The 10022-nt window shown below is 42.8% G+C and overlaps 1 pseudogene; it reads left to right on the forward strand.

Moving 5' to 3' along the window:
- Positions 1-7051: 7051 nt before the first annotated feature.
- Positions 7052-9483, forward strand: LOC116503102 (annotated as a pseudogene).
- Positions 9484-10022: the final 539 nt, after the last annotated feature.

The following is a 10022-nucleotide window of genomic DNA, read 5'->3' on the forward strand; positions in this document are numbered from 1 at the left end:
TGTTCTGACTGTGAGAAAGGTTTCAGTCAGAATTCCTACCTAGTGATACACCAGAGGACTCACAGAAGTTGATGGATTTGGAGAAGGTTTGAATTTTATTTCTGAACTCCCGCTGAGAGTGTAGGTGAGAACACTGAATATTGGCCTCATCTGAATACTGGCTGATCATTTTGCTGAATTACTCTCACCCCTTGCTCTTCCTGATGAAGCCGTCAAATGAATGTGCAAATTGTTAAGCTCAACAGCGGCTACTTCAGAGTTTGGAGAATCCCACCCTTGGGTCCTCCTAGCCCTTTCCCTTCCTCACAGGTCCCAATAGATCAGTCGTCCCCCATAGGCTCCCCACATGGTTCCATAGTCCTCCCCCCTACCACAAACACAAAGAGGATCTCCACTTCTACTGGATCCCTGCAGTCCTTAGGCCTGACTCCCACCCTACCAGGCATCACAGCTACCTTAACACTTTGTAGACTGTTTTAAGATATTGTGAGTGCAATGAAAATGGTGTCTGCCTCTGGGAGATCTCCAAAAGGGCAGGCCATGTATCCCTGGGGTACCTGATAAGTGGACAAATACCTCTTGGCCAGCATTGTGCTGCAGTTGCCAATAACAGCCAATGTAGTCCTAGGTTGCAAGAAGAGTGGAATAATGTCAAGACAACAAGAAAATATAGAATTGCTTTACGCAATACCACACTTAGAATACATAGTTGAGTGCTGGTCACTATGATATAAAAACGTTGAGACACTGGAAAATGTGCACAGAAGAGCAACCAAGAGGGACAAGATAGCTGTCTTCAAGTACTTATGCATCTGACACAAAGAAGAGCAGATTGACTTATTCTCTAGGGCAGTGTTTTTCAACCACTGTGCCGCGGCACACTAGTGTGCCGTGACATAGTGTAAGGTGTGCCGTGGGAAAAACACCCGCCTATATTGAATATAGGCACAGAGTTAATTTTTTTTAACATTTTCTAATGGTGGTGTGCCTTGTGATTTTTTTCATGAAAAAAGTGTGCCTTTGCACAAAAAAGGTTGAAAAACACTGCTCTAGGGCACCAGATGGCAGGATAAGAAGTAATGGGTGGAAGCTAGTTAAAATGAGGCCCAACCTAGAAGATATATACACGTACGTACGTATGTACGTACGTACATACATACATACGTACATACATATATTGTCAGAGCAATTAATCAGTGGAATAGTTTGCCTCCCTGTTTTGTGGGTCACTGGAGGTTTTCAAGAGTAGACTTGACGACCATTTGAGAGGGATGGTTTAAGTGTCCTGCCTTGAAGAGCAGGTTGGACCAGAAGACCTCCGAGGTCCCTCCCAAGCCTATAATGCAATGTTTCCATGAATTTGGAGGCAGTTTAGAAGATAGGTAAAGAGCAGCCACATGAACTTGCTTCTTGTGGCTTTTTGGGGGAAATTAATATAAATAAAACTCTAAAAAATCTCACAAAGCTTTAAAAGCAAAGCAATAATAGACACCAGGTTTAAAAAGGAAGCAAAAAAATGTGTAAAAACAGATTTACATATACTATCCCCTCCACTTGAGCATTCATACATATGTTGTTGGGGCAATATTAGTTACCTCCCCTTGTGAAGCAGGCCCAAAATTTATAAAGTTCTGCCTCTATTTACAAACAATTTCACTTTCATCAATCTACTACACAGAGAGGCAAAGTGGTTAATAGGTGAATAAACAGCAAAGTTAAAATAGCATTAACAATTTAGTTTTGCATTTAATTTGTATAAAGTCAAGAATGGCTTTTTATTTACCATAATCATTGTCTTTGATCTGTCCGGGATGAAATATCTTTGTTTGATTCTTACGAATAAAACTTTTTCTTAATATTTTGGCTGAGAACAATAAAACAACTATTGTGTTTTATTCCTCAAAATCATAAACCTCTGTTGTCGATCCATTTTCACCACAGTCCAGTCCAAATAGTTTTCCAGTTAGATATGGCAAGTCCATTTCCCAGCGACAACCAACTTCCCTTCAAAGTCCGGTTTATCACACACCAAATCTGATCCCGCCAAATCTGTAGAATCCACAATTCCTTTTGCCTTCTCCAGCCAACCAGCAGTTTCCAAACCATGGTGAGGAATCTTTTAAGAATTGGCTGTGCTCCCTATGGAAGCTTCTTGGGAGGAGCTCAGGCTCACCAAGGGATTCATTTCTGTGTGCTCATAATCCCAAACGCTTCCATCAGTTTTTTAGGCCATTTCCAGGCTCTTTTTGGAGACATTTTTATGCTGTTTTTGGGTTGTTTTTAGACAGTTCCTAGGGTGTATTTTGGCCCATTTTCAGGCCTTTTACGGGCTGTTTCGGGGCCTTTCTTTTGGCTGTTTTTGGCCATTTTCAGGCCCTTTTGGGGCATTTTCTGGCCTGTTGTCAGGCAGTAATTTGGGCTGTATTTTGGGATGTTTTGGGGCCATTTTTGCCCGGTTTTGGGTTGTTTTGGCCCAGTTTTGGGGTTGTTTTTAGGCAGTTTCTAGAGTGTTTTGGGGTCATTTTCAGGCCATTTACTGGCTGGTTTTGGGCCATTTTGAGGGCTGATTTTTGGGAAATATTTGGACAATTTCTGGGCCATTTTTAGACATTTGTCACTTTGTATTCTGGGCAATATTTGGGGATGTTTTCTGGTGTTTTTTGGCCATTTTGGGGATGTTTTGTGGCCATTTTGGGGCTGTTTTTTAGGCTGTTTCCAGGGTGGTTTTTGGCCCATTTTGGGGCTGTTCACAGCCATTTTGTGGGCTGTATTTTGGGATTTTTGGGGCATTTTCTGGGCCATTTCCAGGCTGTTTTCTGGGGTGGGTTTTGGCTCTTTTTCAGCCTATTTCTGGGAGGTTTTTTGGGCCATTTCTGGCCATTTTTAGATGTTTTCAGAGCTGTTTTGGGGACCTTTTTTGGCCATTTCCAAGCCGTTTTTCAGTGTGTTTCTGATAAAGTTTTTGGGGGCGTTTTTGGCTGTTTTTCAGGCCCAAAAATGTGTGGGGGTGGGACCAGACAATGGTGGGATTAGCCGGTTCACTGAACCGGGGAGAATTTTAACAACTGGCTTGCCCGAACCAATCCAAACGGGCTGAATCCCACCTCTACCCCGAGGCCACCCTGGACTCAATGGGATATGATGAGCTCACCTAGGCGGCTCCCCGCACGCACGCACCGTCACGGCCACACAAAGCAGCTAGATGGGGAGGGTTTGTCTACCTGCTTTGTGCGATGTTTGTGTGTGTGTGTGTGTTGGGGGGAGGCATGGATTGTTAGGTGCTGAGAGAGAAGCAGCTGCGGCAGCAGGAAAACGAGGCCCCTTTGCCAGCCTTCCAGCTGAGAAAACAGAAATATTCGCCGGTTCCGTGGGCGTGGCTAGGTGGGAGGGCCTACGACTGAGTGTGCGTGAGTGCCCCCATCTAGCCACGCCCACAGAGCCTTTAGTTTAAAAAAAATTGAAATCCACCCCGTGACTGTTTCAGAAGAGGAAGTTCCTCTGGGCTTCTCGCCTGCTCCCATCCTTTCTAGCAATACACTACTCGACGGTTTTAATTCTTTAAACTCAACCACAAAGGCCGCTATTGGCTGTTGGCTTTCCAGTTACAAATGCTGCCATCTCTTGATAGGAGACCGAAAAACAGGGTTGAGTCTTGCTGTGTGGGGCTTTGGGCAATTCCTATTATGGCTTAAAGACTTTGTCCTTGTTTGGATCTGAATGAGGAGGGCTAATCCCATCACCCTGGAGCTGAAGATCGTTTGTGTTGCAGATGAGATGTCTTTTGTCTTTCTGGGGCTATTAAGAAAGGTGGGGGCAGTTTCTCCTTTTCTCATCCAGGGAGGTATAATATTCTGCCTTTTTAATATTTCCTACATTTCATTTTTCTAGGAGAGGGTGGGGGCTATCTTTCGACACCCCCTTTGCATCAACAGAGTTACATGTCCCCCAAGTTTAAAATGGAATTAGGCACAGGAAACATGGGACACCACAACAAAGCTCTACATCACAATGCCAACCTAACTGAGGGCATTTCATGCAAGCTCCTTTCCTAACTGCTATCAGCATTTGCAATCTTTTTCAAAAAGAGATTTTTCATGTAGAGGGATCTTGAAAATCAAGGGGAAGGCATTGTTGAAAGAAATGTCCTCCTGGGTTCAGCCTGGCTTTCTCAATGGCCTATTGACAAAGTGTAGATGGGCAGGAAGCTACAGGTAACTATTCTGTATTTTAAAGCATGTTTATTTCTTTTCACATCCAGAGAAATATTCTGCCTTTTCAATATTTCCTAGGATATTTCATTTTTCTGGAAGAGGGCTGTATGATAACTTCCCACAGCATAAGGTACAGTGTTTCCTTCCTGTTTGATTGGCAGCAACATATTTACCTGTTTGGTGCTAAGGGAAGTTTCAATCACCTGTTACTTATTTTCATCTCTGTACCTGCTGGCACCTATATTTGGTTGCTAATTGACACTGCACTGAAACTCCCTACTGTTTGGAGTCTCACAAAGACAAGTCTTGGGAGAAGCACACAGCCCTCAGGATTTCTGTTGACACTTTGGTGGTAAAATTTTGGAACTCTACTCCTGCAAAATGTAGGTTTTGAAAAGCATCTTTGGGACAGGAGCTTGAGTGCTAGAATATCCAGTTTGTTCAAACATGACTTAGATGAAGAGATTGTAAGAGAACACATCAAATTTACAAATGACATCCACTTGCAGGGAATGGCCAACACTTTACAGGGGTCTCAAACTGGAGGTCCACAAGATGGATGTGTCATGTGTAGGACACACCCACCCCAGCTCCACAAAGAAAAATACATCACATGATGCAATCAAGTTTGACACCTGTGCTTTAGAGGATAAGCCCAAGATACAGAAGGATCTTGACACATGTGAGCACTGGGCCCTTTCCAGTAAAATGGAATTCAGTGGGGAGGAACTTACACTTAGGCAAGAAAATCTAAATGCACATCTATAGAAGAGGTTGTACTTGGCTGAAGAGCAGAAATTGTGTCAGGGACCTAGAAACAATCCCAGTGCGCTGTAATTGCCGAAAAAGTCAATTCACTCCTCCTCTGCAGCATCACAGGGATGGTATCAAGATCATATAAAGTGTTAGTATTGTGTTATACTGTAGTAAGGCTACACTTTGAATCCTGCATCCAGTTTTGGTCACCAGAATACAAAAGTGTTTAGGCTGCAGAAAGAGTGCAGAGAAGAAGAACAAAATCATGTAGGGGACTGGAGGGTAAAACATATGATGAACAGTTGTAGGAATTGGGTAACAGAGAGAAGGAGCGGAGTGATGTGATGGCAGTTTTTCAGTACTTATTATATTTCTCTTGACTCAGCTGCAAATATAGGTTGCTAGGAGTCTGAACATGACTGATAGCACATAATCAGTGAGAGGATCTGACCAATGCCATTGTTAGATAGGACAAGCCTGTTTTTCAGCCTCCTGTCAGGAGATGGCAGCATCTGTGACTGAAGAGCCAACAGTAAAATTGCGGCCCTTCCAGTTGACCTTAAAGGAGTTAAAACCATCGACTACTGAATTGCTAGAAAGGATAGGGGAAAAGGATCACAGAGGAACTTCTTCCGAAACACTCACGGAACACGAGAGGGGAGAGTGACGCGCAGAGAGACTCTGGCGCCTCTTCCAAGGATCGAAGCAGCAATCTGGTAAACCAACCTCCTCTTTCCTTAACGTCTTGGAATAATTTATATGTAATTCTTGGTTTCATCCCTTGTAATATAAACTCAGAGATCTCCATCTGCAATTGTCCAAATGGAGTAGCACAAGTGTTTGTAAAGTCTAAAACAGAAAATGTATTTTTGGTAATTAGGGTGCTGGAGGTTAAAACGTACAAAGAATGGTTATAGGAATTGGGCATGTCTAGTCTAATGAGAAGGACTAGGGGAGACATAACAACAGTGTTCCAATATTTGAGGGGCTCCTATGAAGACAAAGACGTCCATTTATTTTCCAAACTAACAAAAGAAACGATGGATGGAAACTAACCAAAGAGAGATGCAACCTATAACTAAAAAGAAAATTCCAAGTAGAATGGTGCTCTTATTTACAGATACAACCAAGGTTTGCACAGGATAGGAAGAAGAAAGGTATTACCAAAGATTACACAATATTAGATAAAGCTTTGATGCAGACAGAAAACAGGTTGATCAAAGTGTTATATAGATTTTTCTTGGAACATAAGCTAGAGGAGGAACATGTCTAAAAAACTATGGTCGCCTGGGTGAAAAAATTTGATTATAATGGGGATTTGGCTAAGTGGTAAAAACTTTGGATACTTAATCGGAAACTAACATTGGCTACGTCGTATAAAGAAAATTTTATATGATGTTCTACAGATGGCATCTCCCCCCAACACGGCCATATAATGTGAATGTATGTTCACTTTGACTTTGCGGTACTGCATTGTTTTAAATGTAAAAATAATAAAAATATAGTCAAAAAAAATCCTACCGATTGCAGCAATCAACCAATGGAATAGCTTGCCTTCAGAGGTTTTGGGTGTTGTATCTTTCAAAAAGAGATTTGACGGCCACTTCTGAAATGGTAGAGCAGAGGGGTGGACTAGAAGACCTTTAAGGTTCTTTCCCACTCTATTATTCTGTCATATACTGTAGTCATCTTAATTACAGCGATTCTATTCAATAATTGCTATTCTAAGAATTTGTATTGACCCAAGTCAACCATAGAATTTCATGGTTGCATACAAATGTGAACTTGGGTCTCTGTAATCTTCAATGTGTCAAATAAATCATAATTAATCTAAGGTTATTTTAGTGGGTTATCTCCTTTTTACCTTTAATGTATATGGTTTTCTTTTTTAAATCTTCTGCAACCATTTTATAAGCAATTTCTTTGACTCTTACAGGCAAAGAGGATGCCAAAAAGAGATCTCCGGACTACTGAGAATAAAAACCAACGTTAAAAAGGAAACTCAAGGAAGACAGAGATCAAAACATTTCCGTATCCTTCAGAAACCCACAAAATTCTCCTTCTTCCCTAGCAGGTAATCAAGAAGAGATTTCGAACTGGAAAACGTAGAATATGCAGAAAACAAGGATACATTAAAGGTAGTCCTCGACTTATAACAGTTCATTTAGTAACTATTCAAAGTGACAGTGGCACTGAAAAACCTGACTTATGACCCTTTTTCACACTTATGACTATTGCAGAAGCCCCATGGTCACATGATCTGTCTTTGAATCCTTGGCAGCTAACTCACATTTATGACAGTTGCCCTGTTCTAGGGTCACATGATCCCCTTTTGCAGGTCCACAGATGTGGCTATTGTGGGCAAAGTTCGTATTTCAAATCACAACTGAGTGTGCACGAAATGATCCACATTGGAGAACAGCAATATTAATGTGGCCAAAGCTTTAGTCAGAACTGTTCCTTGTGGTTGGTTCATGGAGGGACCCACATAGGGAAGGAGCCCTACATGTGCTCCCAAGGAAGTGAGCTTGGCAACTTGGTGATACATTAGAGAACTCCCACCAGGGAGAATCCTGACTGTGAGAAAAGTTTCAGTCTGACCTCCAGCCTGGTAATATATTAGAGGATGCACACAAAAAAGAAATCATATGAATGTTCTGATCGTGGGAAATGTTTCAGCAAGAATTCCAACCTGTTGAGACACCATAGGTCTCACACAGGAGAGAAACCCTTTGAATGTCCTGACGGTGGGAAAGGTTTCAGTAAGAGGTCCAACCTGGTGATGCACCAGAGAACACACACAGGAGAGAAACCTTTTGAATGTCCTGACTGTGGGAAAGGTTTCAGTCACATTCCTACCTAGTTATACACCAAAGGACTCACACAGGAGAGAAACTTTTCGAATGTCCTGATTGTGGGGAAAGTTTCAGTAAGAGGTCCAACCTGGTGAAACACCAGAGGACTCACACAGGAGAGAAACCATTTGAATGTCCTGTTTGTGGGAAAAGTTTTAGTAATAATTCCAGCCTGGTGACACACCAGAGGACTCACACAGGAGAGAAACCTTTTGAATGTCCTGATTGTGGGAAAAGTTTCAGTAAGAGGTCCAACCTGGTGATGCACCAGAGGACTCACACAGGAGAGAAACCATTTGAATGTCCTTTTTGTGGGAAAAGTTTCAGCAGGAACTCCCCTCTGTTGGTACACCAGAGGATTCACATGGGAGAGAAACCCTTTGAATGTCCTATCTGTGGGAAAAGTTTTAGTTATAATTCCAGCCTGGTGACACACCAGAAGACTCACACAGGAGAGAAACCTTTCGAATGTCCTGACTGTGGGAAAGCTTTCAGTCAGAATTGCAGCCTAGTGAGACACCAGAGGACTCACACAGGAGAGAAACCCTTTGAATGTCCTGACTGTGGGAAAAGTTTCATTAACAGGTCCAGCCTGGTGATGCACCAGAGGACTCACACAGGAGAGAAACCTTTCGAATGTCCTGACTGTGGGAAAAGTTTCAATCAGAATTCCGACCTAGTGCAACACCAGAGGACTCACACAGGAGAGAAACCTTTCGAATGTCCTGATTGTGGGAAAAGTTTCAGTAACAGTTCCAGCCTAGTGCAACACCAGAGGACTCACACAGGAGAGAAACCCTTTGAATGTTCTGACTGTGGGAAAGATTTCAGTAACAGGTCCAACCTGGTGATGCACCAGAGGACTCACACAGGAGAGAAACCCTTTGAATGTCCTGACTGTGGGAAAGGTTTCAGTAACAGGTCCAACCTAGTGATACACCAGAGGACACACACAGGAGAGAAACCCTTTGAATGTCCTGACTGTGGGAAAGGTTTTAGTGACAAGTACACCATGTTGAGACACCAGAGGACTCACACAGGAGAGAAACCCTTTGAATGTCCTCTTTGTGGGAAAGGTTTCAGTCAGAATTCCGAACTAGTGACACACCAGAGGACTCACACAGGAGAGAAACCCTTTGAATGTCCTGACTGTGGGAAAAGTTTCAGTCGCAATTCCCAGCTGGTGGTACACCAGAGGTCTCACACTGGAGAGAAACCCTTTGAATGTCCTCTTTGTGGGAAAGGTTTCAGTCAGAATTCCCACCTAGTGACACACCAGAGGACTCACACAGGAGAGAAACCCTTTGAATGTCCTGTTTGTGGGAAAAGTTTCAGTCGCAATTCCCAGCTGGTGGTACACCAGAGGTCTCATACGGGAGAGAAACCTTTTGAATGTCCTCTTTGTGGGAAAAGTTTCCGTTGGAATTCCGACCTAGTGACACACCAGAGGACTCACACTGGAGAGAAACCCTTTGAATGTCCTGTTTGTGGGAAAAGTTTCAGTCGCAATTCCCGGCTGGTGGTACACCAGAGGACTCACACAGGAGAGAAACCGTAGGAGTGTCCGATTTGTGGGACAAGTTTCAGTTCCAATTTCCACCTGGTGCAACACCAGAGGACTCACACAGGATAGAAATCATATCTTTGTCCATATTGTGGGGAATGTTCATTAAAAAATTCTACCTCATGAGTCACCAGAGAACTCATATAGGAGCGAAACCGTATGAGTGTCCCGCTTGTGGCAAAAGTTTCACTCAGAATTCTAACTTGATGAAACATCAGAGGTCTCACACGGGAGAGAAACCCTTTGAATACCTTGACTGTGGAAGAGGTTTCATTACAAAATTACAGCTCACAAATCACCAGATGATACACACAGGAGAGATGCTTTTGAATGTGCTGACTGTGGGAAAAGTTTCACCCCAAGAATTCCAGTTTGGTTAAACACCAGAGGACACACAGAGGAGAAACCGTATCAGTGTCCTCTTCGTGGCAAAAGTTTCAGTCAGAATTCCAACATGGTGATACACCGGAGGTCACATGAAAAACATGGAATGCTCTATTTAGGAAAAAGTTTTCATTTCAATTCAAACCTAGTGAAACACCAGAGGACACACATGGGAGCGCCTTTCAAATGGCCAGTCTGTGGATAATACTTTTGGCCAAAATGACTCCTTATCGCAGGGTTGTCAAACTAGAT

Source organism: Thamnophis elegans, chromosome 2 (genome assembly GCF_009769535.1).
Source record: "Thamnophis elegans isolate rThaEle1 chromosome 2, rThaEle1.pri, whole genome shotgun sequence".
NCBI lineage: Eukaryota > Metazoa > Chordata > Lepidosauria > Squamata > Colubridae > Thamnophis > Thamnophis elegans.